General features: G+C 47.2%; 1 long non-coding RNA gene across 1 annotated transcript; it reads right to left on the bottom strand.

Annotated features, from left to right (window-relative positions):
• Positions 1-3,272: 3,272 nt before the first annotated feature.
• LOC119865556 lies at positions 3,273-12,470 on the bottom strand. The gene is made up of 2 exons (XR_005377396.1): positions 12,324-12,470; positions 3,273-3,937 (listed from the first exon to the last, which is right to left on the bottom strand). It is a non-coding gene; the product is annotated as an uncharacterized LOC119865556 (long non-coding RNA).
• Between the last annotated feature and the right edge of the window lie 6,554 nt (positions 12,471-19,024).

Raw genomic sequence — 19,024 nt, 5'->3', positions numbered from 1 at the left:
TGAGAGGAAGTCGGTGGCATCGGTCATAGACAGCCTGTGGTGGTTTACACAGTTTCTGTTCCCAGGTGCCCGGTTAAGTCCAGAGCACACGCACCTTCCTCATCACCACTTGCCTCACTGGTACCTCGAGGCAGCTCCACATCCCTGCCCCATGTGTAAGTCACAGTGGTTAGCTGAAAACAACAGAACTCGCCCCCATAAATTTAAGCAGAAAAGGAATTTACAAAAACATACTGGGTAGCTACAAGGCTTCCCAGAAAGGAAATAGATAATCAAACTTAAAGGCCGCATAGCTAAGCATTTGGTCCAAAAATCATCCCCCGGAGCTCTGGGGGATGAAGATACCTCTGGGCATAGACCCTACCTCTGGGCATAGACCCTATGGCTCCCACTGCTCAAAGCACTGGTGTCAGCCCGTCCCACTCACTGGCCATCCCCAGAACCGATTTCAGGAGGTTCCTGTTTCTCAAAAGGACAAGACTCCCATTCAAAGTTTAGGTGTGTGGTTGCAGATGATGAGCGCAACCGGAGACATCTGGCCCAGCCCTAGCTGCAAGGGAGGCTGGCAGGCTGAGCAGCTGGACTTACACCAAGAGGCAGCAATTCATAAGGTGTCAAGTTTGCCGAGTACAGGAAAGGAGGTCAGGGTTTCCTTAGAGCTAAACGAAGTACAAATGCTCACTGGTCTCTCGGGGCGGGTGGCCACAGAGGAGCTCTTTTCCCCTGTAAGCCGCTGGCTCTTCCCACACCGGAAGGCTGCAATAAATCATCCTCCAGTTACGTGTCTCCTCAAGGATGGCACGCAGCACTGTAACCGCTTCCCTGAAGGCCTGTCTCTTTAGCCACTTTCCTTCAAAGTAAGGAGGAGACGGTTGAATTGTTGTCCAAGTGGCTTGAATCATTCCTTATTCTCGCTCAGCACGAAGTCAACCTCAGGATCAATGCGATTGTTCCTGAAAGATTTTTATATGCTAAACATCAGATGCCGACACAGCCTGGCAGGTGACGGAGCCGGTCCACCCGGGATTTACACGTATGACATGGAGGGAAACAGGCAGAGAGAGGCCCCCCCAGTGTCTCCCTAAGCATTCTGTCCCTTCCTGCTCTCTTGCCTTAACAAATATTTATTGACTATCTGCCATATGTCAGGCAATGTGCTAGAAGCAGGACAGATGCTGCTGAGAAAAAAAATAGGCTTGGCCCCTGCCACCAGGGATGGTCCATTTGAGGTAGAGGTTGGGAGGGCAGATACTAACCAAACAGTCACTCAAACAAATGTAACACGCAGGCTAAGACACGCACATCCTTTCAAAGTCAATAAAAGCATCTCGCCTGCTCAGAAGCCTCTGACTTCTTCCCACAACCAGAGTAAAGTCCACCCCCTACCAGCCCCACGGGATGTGACCGTGGCTGCCTCTCTGATGGCCTCCTGACCATCTTCCCAGACTTCCTGGGCCCAGACGCACAAACTCTTTTCTCTGTTTCTTTATTTAGACCACTGTTCTTTTGAGGCTCTGCTACTCACAATTAAACCAACCCCAACTGACACAGCACATTTGGGAGCTTTTGTCTTATTTTTAGGGCCGGGTGAAGCCCATGGAAACATTTAGATAGCAGGGTGACCTGTGGGTTTGGTGCATTCCGTGATCCCTCTGGCTGCATTGAGCACACCGGGTGGGTATTGGGTGGAGGGGGTGGGTGAGCCCTTCTGTCCTCCCACCGTGTAGAGGACACTGAGGCAGTGGCAGGTGAGAGATTATGTTGAGACAAGCCAAGACCTGGAGGGTCTTGGTCTCTGAGTAGAGCCCTTAGGCAGCTGCAAGATTTGAAATAGGTCACATTTCCGGACCTCGACTTCCCTGTCTGCTACCCAAAGCAAACCCACATGTCTTACCAAAAATGAGCAGAAGAGGAGGCAAAATCTATGGCATCTGTGATCATGATGGCAGAGAGACCTCGGGGAAGGAGCACCCCGATGCCCTCAGCCAACATCCATCACTGTCCCTACTCTGTGAAGGTCCACCGTGATGAGACCCCCATCCAGCAGGGGACAGGCAAGGATAGATGACAAAACGATGTAATTCTCAGCACAGCCCACGCTCCTCAACACTCATAACCAGTCCTTGCCACCTGCGATCTGACCACAAGCCCCAGACGCCTCCTGATGGTGTCCCCCTGACCCAGGAAGCATTGGGAGCCAACACTCCAGATTTGGTCTCTGATGGTAATGACTAGGACTCTGAGGTTCATGTGGCAGCTCCTGCCCTGTCCCACTGCCCCACTGCCCTGCAGGGTCTTCTAGAATAAACTCCTTCTCTTGCCTCAGTGTCTGGTTCTGGGGAGCAGCCCAAAGGTGGATGGAAATCAAATGGAATGTGGATGGAACAGGGGCTGATAAACCTTTTATGTAAAGGGCCAGATGCTAAATGTTTTAGGCTCTAGGGTACAGTCCCTGTCACAACTACAGTGAGAAAGCAGCCATAGATGGTATGTAAGCGAATCAGTGTGGCTATTTCAACAAAGCTTTATTTATAAACATGGAGAAGGCTGGATTTGCCCCTTAACTGTGCCTTGCCGACTGCTGGGATGGAGAGTGACCTGAGCTGGGCAATGAGCTCCATCAGATACACAGTCAGGAAGGCCTCACTAAGGAGACGTGCAAACATGACGTTGCCAAATGAAGATCCAGGGGAGGGCAACCCAACTACACTTGATGTGCTAACCTCGAGTGCTCCTGGAACTCATTTAATCCCCCCAACAGGTAGGAAGTGTGATTGCTGCTCCATTTTCCAGAAGAGGAAACCAAGGCACAAGTTGGTGAAGTACCTGGCCCAAGGTCACCCGGCTGTGTGCCAGTGGGACCAGGATGCTTCTCCCCTGTGCTCAGGAGAGCAGCTGTCCCCGGGGAGAGAGAGTTCAGGCTGCATGCACAACACAGACAGGAGTGGGGTGGGGAGATGAACAGTGGTAATCACGGAAGCTTCATCCAGCACCCACCCTGGCCTGGGACCCTATCTAAGTTCACTCGGACTAATGCACCTAATCCTCACATCGACGCTACGAGATGGGGGCTGATTGTCACCGTGTGACAGAGGAGGAAACTGAGGCACAGAGAGCATAAGCAATGTTCCTGAGGTTGTTCCTGGGGGCGGCTGAGCCAGGACCCAAGCCCAGGCTGCCTGACTCTGGACACCCTGCTCTTAACTGCCTTATGCACATGCACACACATACACACACACACATATGTGCACCTGCACACAGACACCAGGGAGTCAGAAGCAGACAACATTTACTGGAAGAGTGTCAGCCCACCACATGGAATGGGAGGAACAGTCTCTGAGAGGCTGTTTTCCAGAAACTGGGAGCCCCCGAGTGACAGCCCAGCTACGCGGTACGAGATCCTATGCAAGAAGGGGCTGGGGAGCACGGAATCCAGATTTTCTTCATTCCAGCACATCATCTGCTGTATTCCGCTGGTGCAGGGCTTTGCGGATTCAGGGTGTGCAGTTACCAGGCTGCAGAGTCCATCTCTCACTAGCTGTGGGACAAATAGCAAGGCCTCCCTCACCACTCTAGGTCTCAGTTTCCCCATGTGTGAGACATGGCTAATACCATTGCCCCTCTCCAAGGGCGGATGTCAGGATTAGATTAACACAAGTGCATGCTTAGAGCGGGCCTGGCACACCGCAAGTGCTCCATAGATGTTGGCTGATATACTTAAGCCCGTAGCTAAGTGATCCCCTCTCTGGCTCCCCTGTGACCTCGGTGATTGAGCCTCCACGCGGTGTCATTGTTTCAAAGCGTCCTTGTGCCGAGCGCCCAGTGAACCGTCACATGCCAACCCGAGGATCGCCAGCTTTTGTCTCGCTGTGCTGGGCCGATATGATCCAACGTCCCAGGGTCGTGTTTTTTTCTTTTCTCTGCCTGTTTCTTTTCTCTGTGGCTCAACGAGAAAGATAACAGCTGTGCTCTGATTTTGTGTTTTAATCATTTTAATAATACGCAGGAAATTGGGTGGCTTAGGGACTCAGCGTCAGAGGGGAGCTGTCACTGCATGAACAGACCAGGTGGACGAGGGAGAGTCGAGGGCAGGAAGGGGGGAGGACCCTTGGGGATGGCAATAGAATAGCTTGATAGGCTTCAACAGTCCAAATTAAAATAAATTAAATGTTGTGAGGGCTTCCTTCATGTCAGGTGTCCCCAGTAAGAGAGAGAAAGACACCTCCAGGCAGTTTGCGGAAATGAAGGCTCCTGTCCATTGCATTCCCAAGGAGAAGAGACCCGTCTCCTCACCAGGGCTACGAGGCTCCAATCTGCTGCCCCGCTGACCTCATCCACCTCAATTCTGTGCTCCCCACCCCTGCAGCCACATTGGCTCTGCTGTCCCACCTCCCGGCCTGTGCACCTGCTTTTCCAGCATCTTCACACACTGCCTCTTCCTCCAAGCTCAAGCCTCAGCTCTAATGGGGATGAAAGGGGCTTCCTCCCGGACCCTGTAGCTGAAGGGGGCCCCTGCTCCCCACTCGTACCCCTGCTAGTCCTCTGCCCTGCTGTGTTTACTTCATAGCACTGCCATCTTCTAGAAAGGTCTTCTTTACTCATCTGTTCACTGCATTTGGGATGAATTTTCAGTATAAGCTCCATGAGCACAGGGATCTCATCTTTCCTGTTTACCTCTCTCTCCCAAGCACCTCAGAGATGTGCCGAGTACATAATGTAAGAAATACTTGTGAATGAATGAATGAATGAATGAATGACCTGGCCACTATCTAATGAACTTTGCTACTCTATCCTTACCAAGTGAATCAGGCACAAATTCACAATGTGTGCCCAGTGATCATCTAATGATGCCTTGAACATGTATCAGATCTTTCACTCTTGCTTCTCTTTACGTGCCTGCTGCCTGCCAGGTGAGACAATGCTCCAGGAGGTCAGAGGACGTCCTTTGTGCTTCTCTGCATCCTCAGCTGTGCCCTGCGCTTGGACAGCTCTCAAAAGATAACTCAGGATTGGATTGGGACATGAGGAGTGGAGCCATCATTTAGAAAATTTGGCCACTTTCTTTGGTCATCAGCAGCTCTTTGGCCTCTAGGCCTTTGCATTGACTGTTCCCTCTGCCCAAATGCCTTTCCCTCAGTGTCACTTCTCAGAGTGAACTCCTACTCATTCTTCTACATCTGTCACCTCTTCTGTGAAGTCTTCTCTGATTTCTCCCTGGTTATTTCAGTACCATCCACAGCCTAGAATCTGACCCCACTCCCTCTGCTTTAGCACATCCCTCACATCACTGCTATTACTATGGCCCTGTTTGCCTCACTACCTCTCTGCTCAGTATACTGTGAGTCCTTTAAAGTTAATTTTGATCATTTATTCACTTTTCAGATTGCCTATGCCTGGCTCAGTCTCTGACAAGTGGTAAACCCTTTCTACACACACACACACACACACACACACACACACACACACAAATGTTTTTTGACCAAATGATCAAAGTAACTATACGATGAGGTACAGGGGCATCTAAGAACTAGACAGAGTTACCAGCAACATGTTTAGCTCCCATTTTTCCCCATGGGAATGGCAGCTCCATGAGGAAGGGATTCTGTTCTCTTCCCAATCCAGCCCCCTGGTAAAGCTAAAAGCTCACACCAAGAAGCTCAAAAAACATGTGCCAGATGCAAGAATATAATGAGGCTATTGAGAAAAGAAGACTGACTCTCAAGGGCACCCCAAAAGGCTCAAGACAGAGATGAGTCTAGATGGGTGCTTTAAAGAATGGTAGAGGCATGTTCATCCAGCAAATACTGGCTGAGGACCTACAAGGCGCCAAGGTCTGCTCTAGGCACCAGAGTTAAAACAGTGGATAGAACAAAATCCCTGCTGTGACCTGATCTTTTAATGGGAAGAATAACAATGAAGAAAGAAAGAAAGAAAGAAAGAAAGAAAGAAAGAAAGAAAGAAAGAAAGAAAGAAAGAAAGAAAGAAAGAAAGAGAAAGAAAGTGCTCGCATCTGGGTGGCACAGTCAGTTGAGGTCTGCCTCTTGGTTTGGTTTTGGCTCAGGTCCTGACCTCAAGGTCATGAGATCAAGCCCCGAGTCAGGCTCCACACTCAGCATGGAGTCTGCATGAGATTCTCTCCCTCTCCCTCTGCCCCTCTTCCCTCTTTTTCTGTCAAATAAAAAATAAAATCTTTTAAGAAATAGAAATGCAATATAGCATCAAGAAGTGAAAAAGTGCTATGGAGAAAGTAAAGTGCAAAAGAAGGCAGAGAGGGTGAAGGCATTATTTTCGATGGGTGGTCAAGGGTGGTCTCACCAGGGAGAAGGTAAGCCACCTGAATGAAGGGGGGTGGCATGTGTTCACGCAGCCTGAACGAGGTGGGGTGCAAAGAGGGATGCACCTGTACAATGTATGGGAACTAATGTATTAGTCGTACACTGTCATGTGCTCAAATTACACTTTGGAGTATTTTGTAATATTTGAATATTTGACTGCAATTACTATCCTAGTATCATAAAATTTCTCAGAAGAGCCCTTTAGACAGATGCCCTATTCTATGTTAGCAATGTGTCCTATTTTGATAGGAGTATAAGGATTTTAGGAAGAAGATCTCATCCTCCCTACCCCGACCTCCTGGTCTCTTGGCATGACCCTAATCTGTCAGTACAATCCATTTAAGCACCAGAACAGAAAAATGGCCAAGCCCCTTCCATGCTCTGCGGCAAGGCTTCGGTGATGATTTCTGTCCCTTGCTCTTACAAGGACCAGGGTTAGGGAAATGAGTGCTGAGTCCGGAGATCAAAGCATAGTCGCTTCCGTTCCACACAGCCCGACAGAAAACTGGGCAACTGGGAACCCCTCCCTGTCTGCTGTTGTCCAGATGGAAAGAACTGGGATTATGAAGAAAGCTGCAGAGTCTCCCCACCACGACCGTGCCCTTCTCTGCGTACGAGCTTATTTCGTCAAGCCCTGGTGAGTTCGGTTTTGTTGAAGATTTAACAGGATTTGAGACTAAGGGGTGGTCTTCTCGGATTTTCTCCTTAATTTTCCTTTTGATTCTTAGAAATAGCCCCATGACACCAAGAAAACAACCGTGGCCGAGAAGATTAGAATTACACAGGATGTAATTCCCTTTCACATTAATGCCGAAGGGTGGTGGGTCATCTCGAGTTGTGATCTTCCTCATACAAGAGCCAAAAAGCTGAGGATGTTGGTTAAATCAAAATGGCTTTGAACAAAGTGTGATCTCAAGGACCTCACCCTGAGGCTGAGCCTTCAAACCCTAAAAACCCAAAGTGGGAGATTTGTGAAGCAGGAGCAATGTATCACTCAGTCAACTATTGCGCCACGTGGCCACAGGGTAGAGATCAGAGAATATGGATTAGGTTTCCTTAGGTTTGGCATTTCTGTGTGTGTGTGTGTGTGTGTGTGTGTGTGTTAACACAGTGACTCAATGTGTATAGTATTGTCTTACGGGGAGTTTGAAAAGTTGAGGGGTTGCACAACTTTTTTAATTTTGGGTTGCACAAGGATGGGGATTGTAAAAGAATACTTTTTTTAAAAAAAGGTAAAATCATGGCTGTCATACAAATATTCAATGAACGTGTCAAAGGTTTTATTTAACTCAGTAATGAATGGAGGAACCAGAAAAGTTCAAACCAAGTCAAAGAAAAATCCAAAGTGCAAACACATTTATTTGTAGATCATTAGGAATGTTGAAATGAATTTCATTAATACACGTAAAATTGGCTTCTCCCATAACAGTGGAAGAAGTCGATTAAACCCCCACTGGACATAACATGGTTTTCTACGGATAGGAATGATTTGCATTACTATCAGTTTGCCACAAATTAATCTTATCTTTCCAGAATTGTAAAATAGCCTGGTCAAAGACAAGGGAAGGGGATGATCACCTAGGTTGATGAGCTACTTAAGACACTCACTAAATTTCAAAATCTTTCCCAAGCTTTCCTTACAGGGGCTACTAATATTTAGTGGACAGGAGCCCAGCGATGCTACAACTCCTGCCACATGCAACACAGTCCCCCTACATCCCCTATGACTTTTAAATGTCTTTCTGGATCTTCCCGTAAGAGCCCTGTTTATAATTAACTGAGCTTCAAACCTAGGAACCCAAAGGTCTTACACCTGTTAATGTACATCGAATAGGTTTTACTCCAATGCCCACCCCTCATCTGCCCTTTCATTTCAAACATTTCTTGTACAGGCTGGCTCCTGATTGTTTTGCTTCTCTGTCTCTCTGTCTCTGTCTCTGTCTCTCTCTTTGAGAGGAAGAGAGAAAGAGCCCATACGGGGTTGTGGGGAGAAGGGGCAGAGGAAGAGGGAGACAGAGAGAGAGACTCTAAAGCGGGCTCCACGTGCAGCACAGAGAAGTGACCCCAATCCCACGACCCTAAGATCATGACCCAAGCCAAAATCAAGAGTTGGACACTTAACCAACCGAGCCACCCAGGTGCCCCTATCTTGCTGCTTTTAAATCCACTTACTCATCAACAGCAGAGGCAAACATCTCACGGATTCTTTAAATCTTATAGTATAGCTGCTCCTGGGGGCATATTTATTATCCTTTAATTTTGTATAGTTCTACTGTTTTATTATTTTTATTATAAGCAATATTCTCTAAGTTCGGTTCCTTTTCTTTCTCCCTGATATTATGGCCAGGACGATATTCTAATTTTTTAAATTATGTGTATAGGTAGGTCATGTTACTCATGACTTTCATTTCAGGGGCGTAGAGCAGCGTTATACGATATTTGTATAAAGGCAGGTGCTGAGTTAGGCGGTAGGGTTGAGAACCACTGTTTCCATGCAATTCTGCCATCGGATTTTTCTCTTTCTCCAATAACAGCTTCCATTTCTTTTGTGGGAACAAAACTTTTCACTACTGGATACAGCCTGGAGGACCTGCCAACCAAAGCGCCTGGTCCCCTCAAGTGGTGGCCACTGACCCAAGTCTAGACAACCTGTTCTCTCTCTCAGAAGCTGTGTCTTAAATTCATGTCTTAAGCAGGGCGATCAAAACATCAAAAACACTTGAAGCATGTGTATTCTGGCAACTACAGTAGGTTTCTGCTGCTTGCAGAGTTCTGATCCCAAAGCAAAACAAAGTCAACCGACAACAAACAAAAAAAAAACCATGAAAGATTACCCAAGTCTTACTGGAATATCTACCTAAAATATTAATAATATAGTCCTTGGAAACCAAATGGAAAAAAAGCAACTTGGGATAAATAAACCTTTCACTCACCCTTCCCACAAGATGCATCTCCTAGATTCCTAACATGTGGCAGGTGCGACACTGCACGTTGGGGATCCCATCCCCCAGGGAGCTTGAGCACAGCCAGGTGGGCGGGACCCAGACAACGGGCAGGTTAACAACCACAGACAGGCCTTAGAAAAGTTATGGAAAGACGTGTCTAAATCGGATTTCTGTAAAACAAATCACATTCCAAGTTCTGCTTCTTTGAACATGATAAATACTTATGTAATACGAGTGGCAAACCTCTAATTTTTTCTTTCTGTCTCTTATTTTTTAAGTTCTGGATTCACTGTCTGGAGCTTTCTCGAAGCAGGGAGGACTGGTTCAGCAAAGGTTGTTTTCATTTGCATTTTGAATTCCTCCAGAGACTGCAATGCCAATCAGCATGCATGAATTCTTAATTCATGTAAAACAGCACACCTTCCTTTACTCACTTTTCTAGTTCATTTACGGGCTCCTGGCTGAGGGCTGGCGGTGGCATCCCTCTGGGGCCACAGGTGACCTGTGGGTGTAGGGGCTTCAGCTTCAAAGTCATTTTCATATGAGATGCCCCCATCGTGTCTCTCCCTGGGAATGAGCCACTTCTGCTGAGCCACTCTCAGGCCAGACCCAGCAAGTCCTGGTCACTTAGATGATTAATTTCATGGGCTCTGGACTGAGTTGTGTAGTTCTATAGGTTTGCTCTCTATTTTCCCCAAATTGGACTCTAAATATCCCAGTTGAACTTGAGTAAGTGGGGCTTCCAGTTACATACCTGAAGTCTTAACTGAAGGTCAATGGGCAGAGAGAAGGAGACCCTTTAAGTTTCATTAAATTAAATAGTACATGATTTTTCTAATTACCAAAATTACAGAAAGGTTGAGAACATAGTATTCGTCCTTGGTCCCTGCCTCCTGACCTCCAGTACACACTCAGAATCAACCCTTTCTGGTGGCTTCTGAACTTAGATACTTCTGAAAGCAACACATCTAATTAATAATAACCCTTCCTGGGATGCCTGGTTGGCTCAGTGGTTGAGCATCTGCCTTTGGCTCAGGTAGCGATCCCGGAGTCCTGAGATCGAGTCCCACATGGGGCTCCCCACAGGGAGCCTGCTTCTCCCCCTGCCTATGTCTCTGCCTCTCTCTGTGTGTCTCTAATGAATAAATAAATAAAATCTTTTTAAAAATTATAATAATAATAACACTTACCCATGTTGTGGCAAGCTTCGGGAGTGGGTCCCTTTTTACTGCTGAGTAGTACTCCACTGTATGGATATCCTACTGTTTGTTTATCAATTTTCCTATTGATGGACACTTGGGTTGTTTCCAGTTTGGGGCCATTATGGAAAGAGGTGCTATGAGTGCTCTTGTTCCTACCTTTCTGTGGATGTGTTTTCATGCCTCTTGCATACACACCCAGGGGTGGAATTCCTGGGTTAGAGAACAGATGTGCATTTTAATTTTCTAAAACTGCAAAAGTTTTTCAAAGTGACTGTACCATTTTACACTCCCACCACCAATGCATGGGAGGCACCTTTGGTCCACATCTACTTCTGACAGCTTCAAACACTGGCTGCCGACATGCTGCCACATGAGGCAGTTCAGCTCTCAGTGTCCCAAGCAGGGTACTTCTTACCTCCTACTGCAGAGGAGGAAGGACAGGGGTCATGAGGGAAGCTGCAGGGAATTGAAGCTTGGCTCTGTCGCTCGCTGGCTATGGGGACGTGGATGGGTTATTGCTTTTCTCTGTGTCTCCCTTTCCACATCTGTGAAATTATTTTTGAGTATCAGACAACAATCCTTAGGGAAGAAGGGGTATTTGAAGATGTGCCCCTGGTTTGCCCTAATATTTGGCCTTTGAACTTGTTTCTGACACAGGGCTCCTAAATCCCTTGGAATTTCTTGGGTGATAGGAACACCTTCTGTTCTAATGAGGTGACTCTTGGTGGCCTCCTGGATGGCAGCTGGTCACCAGAAAGACCAAGCTGAGATTAGGTGTCATCAGCCTGAGCTAATGATGGGTCATGCCCAAGTGATGAAGCCTCCATAAAAATCCCTAAACTATGGGGTTCAGAGAGCATCTGGGTTGGTGAACACATGCACACACTGGGGAGTGATGTACCCCAACTCCACAGTGACATAAGCACCCACACTCAGGACCTTTCCAGACCACTCTTTACATGTCTCTTCACCTCACTGTTCATCTGTATTCTTTACTATGTCCTTTATAACAAACCAGTAAACAAAAGGAAGTATTTTCCCCTGAGTTCTATGAGCTGCAAATTATCAAATTCAGGGAGGAGGTCGTGGGAACCCCAAATTATAGCCTGTCAGCCAGAAGTACAAGGGACAGCCTGGGACTCGTGACTGGGATCCGAAATGAGGATGGGCTGGGGAGACCGAGCCCTTAACCTGCAGGGTCTGATTCTAACTCCAGGGAGACAGTGTCAGACCTGAACTGAATGAGAGGACACCCAGCTGGGGTCACAGAATTGGCTGGTGTGGGAAGAAGTGCACACATCTGGTCACAGAGGTGTTTGGTGTGAGCGGTGAGTGAGAAGAAAACAGTTTTCCCTCAGTCAGGGTAGTGGAGGGGAGGTGGTGGGTTTTTCCAGGACAGCAGTGGGAATTGCCGACTGCCTACTACATCCGCGACCCATCCTCCCAAAAAAGGTCCTTGACTTCTCAGGAACCTCCTGCTCCCCTCACCTCCCATGGGACTCCAAGGAACTGACCCTACCTCATCCCCCTCACCAACAAGAGCACTGGTCTGAGGGTAAACCCATCCATTTCCCTTGGCAGTGATTTGGTCAAGAGCACACATACAATGCAGTTGGGGCCAAGAAGATTCCAGAAATGTTTTGCCAGAGTTTTCTAGAAAACTCCCTGCTTGCTCCCCTGAGAAAGCTTCCAAACCTTTCTTCGCCGTATGGTTTCTTCTGAACCCAGTGACCTTCGATACCGAGGAGGGTCTCCAGCCTCACCCAAAAGCCCACCCAGAAGACCACAGCCGAGATGGAAAGGGTCCGGTCCTTGGAGACCTCCTTGGATCGCTGACTCACCTGTTGAATGACGGGCGCCAACATGCTTTGTAACTGTTTAAGCCAATGTTAGTACGAGGTTGCCACGGTGTGTGTGGGAGAGCTGGGAGCCGGTTCTTAACACCATCTCAAATTTTCCATAAGACTGTTCAAAGTTCAGACCGTGTCTGGGAGGTGTCAAACACCTGCCAACAGCAAGGAAGCCATAAAAGGGAGAACGCTGCATTTGAAAGGGAAGTGATGTGTTAATGATTGACATCGGGTTATGTTTAGAAAATATAACGCTCCCAAGAGTTAGTCAATAAAACAGTCCAAAGTGCTTCGAGAGATGCCAAAACGACTAAGGTTTTCTCCTGAGACAATTGTTTTCTTTGGTTATTGGGGTAACTGAATTCTGGGGCCTGTTAGCTGAGTTTAAGAAAAATCCCTTTATCTGGGGATATCTGGATATCTGGATAAAAATCCCTTTATCTGGTGCCAAGCTGGGTTCTATCCATTTACCGAGACAAGGCGACAGTGTGACAAGGAATAATCCCACATGTGTTCGGTTGCTGTGTAAAACCACCTGGATGAAACCAAGACAGACAGGAAGAGAATCAGGAAAAACCCCTCCTCCCACTCACTGTTCCCCGAGGTTTCTCTTCTCTGTTCCATCTCCCCCAAACCCACTCTCCAGACCCTGGTGTGACGGAGACGGCACCATCCATCGGTCCAGACCTAAAACTCAGACTCAGAATTCCTTGCTCCCCTTGGAGATATTTTAAGGTTTAACGTTTTTAACCATATTCTTATTTTATATATATTTCCCCAACATTTCCAACAAATGTAATCCATATGGATGGAGATTTTCTTAAAAGAGAAAATAGGATTTTGGTGAGAATGTTAGTCTTGCGACGCTTCCTCCGGGCACTCCACCCATGGGCTAGACTCACTCCCACGGAAGGAGAGGCTGCATTCAATATAAATGCAAAACGCTCCAGACACTCAGGATTATCTGTGCTTTGCATGAATAGCGACAGCAGCTTGCAAGTGGGCAGGACTTGGCGGGGAGGTCCCTGTCGCAAATCCGCCGCCACAGCGCCACGCTCCCCCGAAGTGCCTGTGAAATCCGTCTGAGTCGCTAATTTCACACTCTGGGGACAGAGCTGTGAACAGCTCAGAGCACATCATTCTCATTTTCATAGCAGTTTCCTTAACCGGCCGACACCCTTTTATGGCATTTTCTCCACCTTTTAAAAAATTAAAATGTTCAATTCTGTTAAGGTTAAATCTCAGGTTTGTTTTTGCTTAATCATCTCTTTACTGCTTTGACTTTGCAAACAGCGAGGTTTTATTTTGTCTGTAGATCTTTTGTGAAGCCTTCTGTGGCTCGGTTGCATTTTTTAAAAAGCAAAATGAATCGTTCGCATATTCCACATTCATTATTCGCCCTCCTGCAGCTTTCTAAATGATATAGGTACTTGGATGCCTCTGTCATGAGCACAGAATGCATTTGAAATGCGCTGTTAAAATAAGCTTTTCATCTCCCTTCAGATCATAAAGTGAGTTTCCTTCTCTGGGTTTCTGCAGACCTGAGAAATACTCCTCATTTCACTTGAGGAGGGTCCTGTGGGACAGAGGGCGTGATGATCCTGAGTTCACTGTAAGAATTTTGATAGCTGGATTTACAAACCCTAAATGGTTGGCCACTGAGATTAAGGTTTAATTGTTTTGATTGTTCCTATTGTCAACCAACTCACTTGGGCATTTCTGTCAATGAATGACTCAAACATCATATCTATTCGGATCATAAAAAATTGTGAAAATCCGGGTCAGCTGTTTCAGAAAAAAAAAAAATCACGATTTGTTTCTGATATAAATTGACTGGTTAGGGCTTTTATTTATTGAATAAGCCATGGGTCTCATCATAATATTTAAAAATAGGACTGGTTTAGCAATCGATCAGGAAGTTAGAGGCATATATGTCAAATGTCAGCTCCTAATAAAACAACAGATCCTGTCTCTATTTTAAAATCTGGTATTTTGTTTATTGCAGATTGTTTTTTGCATTCGTTTTGATTTTTAAAAGATCGCATTAAAATCATATTTATCTTTATTACTGAGATTTGGGGGCAGCCCCACATTTTTGGTCCCAAGGCCAACGCCTGACCTGCCTCAACTTAGCCCCAGTCCTGAATTATTTATTTATTTATTTATTTATTTATTTATTTATTTATTTATTTATAAGATTTTGTTTATTTATTTGGAAGAAAGAGAGCATGTGTGTGAGAGAGAGCATGAGCAGGGGGAGAGGCAGAGGAGCTGAGCAGGGAACTCAATGCAGAGCTCGATCTCAAGACCCTGAGATCATGACTTAAGCCAAAGGCAGACGTTTAACCAACTGAGCCACCCAGGCGCTCCCCCTCCATCCCCGCACTGAGTCTTGAATTTACTTCAAGATCAAGGAAGTGGTGAACCTGGGGGTCCCCAGCCAAGGACAGCCTGGAAGCCCTTGACCTCTCTCTCCTCAGGGATGGTGTGAATTTGGATCTTCGCTGGAGGAAAAGGAAACCTTAAAGTCTGAAGTGGGTCCCAGAGTCTCAGCTCTCCTCCTTCTTCCCAAAGCCTGGGAATGAGCCTCTGCCTCCAAGTCCTGGCTCCCGGCCTCCCTATTGACATGCCCTCCTTTTCCTTCTCAATCTTGGGTTCTCTGGGCCTAAGACAAGGCCAGCATCACACCTCCAGCATCATCTCAAGTGAGAACAACAGAGTGCCGGAACGTTCCTCGGGGGGACCAGCTCTCAGAGGAAACCTCCAAGGGCCAGGATGCCTGCATCATTGTTGTGTACACATAGAGGTCCCCATGGGGCTGGGGGAGTGTGGGAAGGGTGAGAATTTCTGAGCAAGATATGGATTCAGCTGTGAGTAGGGCAGCCCTCCCCAACCCTGCTCTGAGACAGTGACCAAAGTCAGCTTGTCGCCAAGTGTCTGCTCTAGCTACGGAAATTAATAACCAAGAGTCTCGGATGTTTGGCCTTGAAAATGCCAACTATTTAGAAATTTGGAAATATCTACTTGAGTCGGTGATGTTTTTGCCCTGTTTTCTTTGCAGATGATTGAAGCCCCGTATGAGTTTGGGACTGCTTATTATAGTGGCAAAATGTAGTTTTAATCACCCCTTATTTTCATAATTGCTGCAGGAAGCAAATGCACCGTGGCACCCTGGGGGTCCTGCATGCATTTGCACGGCCTCCCCAGGGGACCACTGCAGCTCATCTGAGTTTTGGCAGAATGTCTTGGGACCCTCCTGGAACGTGAGAGGATGGCAAGTTGTGCTGAGGTGCCCCCAGCCTGTCTTCCTGGGAGGCGGTCATGAGACAGTTTCTCATCACACAGGCAGGTGAGTTCTGAGGCTCCCGGTCTCAGCCCTCAGGATATAGCTGCAGACTGAAGTGGCTTCTTGGCAGCAAGGCTCCCCATCACTCGGGGCGGCCATCTGGCCACCCTTCTTTGGGTGTCACCCTGCATCCTAAAGGTAAAGGGTTCCCCTTGGAGACAAGCATGGAAACCCAACTCAAACAAGCATAAGTGAAAAAAGGACATTTATTGACCTACATAACTATGGACAGGCTAAGGCAGTGATTGTTAATGGAGGTAATTTTACATACACACCTCCAAGACTATTTGGCAATGTCTGGAGACTTTTGGGGTTGTCACTGGGGGCAGAGGAGGGGGTAAGAGAGAGTGTGCCACATGCTATCTAGTGGGTAGAGGCCAAGGATGTTGTTAAATGCCCTATAATGTACAGGACAGTCCCCCACACAAAGTAAGATCCAGTCCAGAACTGTAAAACAGTTCCAAGGTTGAGAAAGCCTGCTCCAGGAGTAATGATTTCAGGCATGGCTGGATCCAGGAGTGCTAATAATGTCTACAAGGCTTCATTTCTCTCCAAATTCTTGGCTGATTTCCTCTGCCTTGACCTCACACACAAACAGGACCTTTCTGTTCTGTGGCCTGGCTCACAGCCTCACAGAAACAAGTCCTGAGAAAAGAGAGAGATTCTTTCCAGTAAATCAAACCAAGTCTGGCATTGAATTCCATTTGCCACCCAGGAACCACTTTGACCTAACAGAATGTGGGTGGGGGCGAAGAAGGAGAACATTCTGATTGTTGAGGCCTGGGGCACGAGGCCAAATCTAGAACTGGAGGCTAGTGGATTGAAAAGAGGAGGGATCGCTTGCCCAAAATAAAATCAGGGCACAGCTGCCAGAAGGAGGAGGAGTGGATGCTGGGTGGACAAAAATCACAGATGCCCCCACCACATGCTCATGAATGAAAGCGGTGGGAGCACTGGTTTGTAGTGTTAAACATACACTATGGAGAAGGGGGGGGGGGGACGAAATGGGAAACGAGGGAAAAAATGCAAAAGTGAGTCATCGTGCTTACCAGAAAGTACGTACAATTGAGGATTTGCAGGCATTTTCTTTTCTTTCTTTTTTTTTTATCTCATCTAGAAAAGAATTATAAATATGTGCGACATGGAAATACCTTCCACACATTTCAACGAGTACAAATGAACTTGTGCATGAGAAAATATTTTTGCAAAGTCTAACCCTTTACACAAACAAAAGGGAATGTGGAAATATTGGCCAAAATGCCGGAACTGTAAAACATGTATTTCCCTGAGGGTCCTGATTCGATAGAGAGATCAAGTTTTATTTACCTGTTTTTGAAGATTAAAGTATTGTGTCTAATTCCTTAACAAAGAGAAAGCAGGCGTATCTTAGAGTAATGATGATCAGCAGCTCCTTTTGATTCGAAGCTCTCTGTGACTCCTCTGCTGGGGGCCGGGTTGATATGTTTTAATGTGCCTGCAAGAGCCTTTGATAAACAGAGAGCGGGTTGCAGCCAGCAGAGCCAACCTGCTGCAGCTGATAGATTTAAGGGAGAAGGTTAGGGCTGTTCTTGAGCTGGAATAATGGGAAGGTCTCTGGAGGTCTCTGAAGGTCTCTGGCGCATCGGGCTGAACACAAAGCCCACTGTCATTGTAGTAATAATGACACCACGGTTTCCTTCTCCTTCTATCCCACTCGATGCTTTGCGAGGAGTCCCTCCGTGTCCCTGTCTCCAGCCACCCTTATTAATGCCTTATGCCTCATGCACACTGGCCTCATTTCTGGTCCTTCAATTCTCAGGCCCTGTTTCCTTCTCTGGGCCTTTGCATGTGCTGTTCCCCCTGCCTGGCACACCATTCCCTCAGATCTCCCACAGCAGCACGTTCTCATCCTTCAGGACTCTCAGCCTGCATGCCACCTCCTCAGAAAGGCCCTCCCAGACCACCCAAAATGAGACAGTGGCCCCGCTCCCCACTACTGGTTACCCCCCATTCTGTTTCTACTCCTACATTTCTCATAGTCTGAAGTTTTCCATATATTTATTCATTTAGCTGTATATTGTCTATCCTTATAAACTGGAACTTCTTGAGAACAGATGGATCATATCTATCTTGTTCACTGCTGTGTCTTGGGGGTATGTGCAAAGGTACATGATCAACACTTGCTAAGTGAATGAACAGAGCCATAAGTGGACGATATGTTGATAGTTTTCACATGGGAATGGTTTGTTCCATTTTTCGTGTATAATATGGCTCTGACCAGGGAGTGATGGAGCCAGGACTCTATGAAGAAACTTTATGTGCTCAGATTGGACAAAAAATATCTAAATACCTCTTCTCTACCCATTATTCTATACCTTCAAAGATAAATTACTATACCTTACATGGGCCTATGAATCTTGAAATACATTTTTTAAACAAATTGTTTATGTGGACAGAGACCCTGCATGTGTGCCGGCAGGCACACATTTACCCAAGCCCACACGTTCTAGGTGCGCTCATGCACCCATTTACCTGGGACCCACACACTCTAAGTGTGGCCCTGCAGTTAATCCTGTGAGATCTGGAGCTAAGATGTCCTTTCATAGCCACACTAAATTGAGTCCAGAGGGCTGAATCTTTATCTCCCTGTACTTACCAGTTTTTGGAAAAGTCTGCTTTCTGGGGTGGGAGAGTAACCTCAAACAAGGCAGCTCCCTTTGGCCAAGGGCATTCCCTGGAGAAGGACTCCGCCAAGATCTTCCTGCACCAGCCCTCCCAGCAGCAGGGAGCACATGTCTGGTCCTGAAGGAGAATCTAGGGACACATCACAGCCTCTGGCCCAAGTCGCCAGCCTCTCTCACTCCGGGGCCCTGCAACAGTTCCCCAGCAGGCCTCCCATCTTCTGCTCCTGCCCCAAACGGGTGATATCCCACCTGGTATCCAGAGAAAGCTTATGAACACCAGATCCTGTCCCTCCTCTGCTCAGAAGCCTCCTGGCTCCCACCAACCCAGAGTAAAAGCCCAGGTCCTTGCCCAATGGCCCTCTTAGGGCCTATGCCCCTCGCCTCTGTGACCTCATGTTCCACCGTTGTCCCTCTCCCCACCCAGCCGAGCTATACAGGCCTGTCTGGGCTCACTGGGCCATGCCAGGGACACACCAGCTGCAGGCCTTATGCTCACTGTTCTTCTGAAGCCTCTGCCCTGAGGCCACCGTAGCCCATGGCCTTGGTCCCCTCATGTCTGCGAACACTGACTTCTCAGCCAGGTCTTCCTCCCACACCTATTTGAATTGCCAACCACCCTCTGGAGTCAGCTGAAAAATGCACCCTCCTCCCCATATACATCCACGTCCTCAGAACCTGTAAAT

Source organism: Canis lupus, chromosome 24 (genome assembly GCF_011100685.1).
Source record: "Canis lupus familiaris isolate Mischka breed German Shepherd chromosome 24, alternate assembly UU_Cfam_GSD_1.0, whole genome shotgun sequence".
NCBI classification, from domain to species: domain Eukaryota; kingdom Metazoa; phylum Chordata; class Mammalia; order Carnivora; family Canidae; genus Canis; species Canis lupus.
The sequence above is the reverse complement of the archived record's forward strand: the minus strand, read 5'-3'. Positions and strand labels throughout refer to the sequence as shown.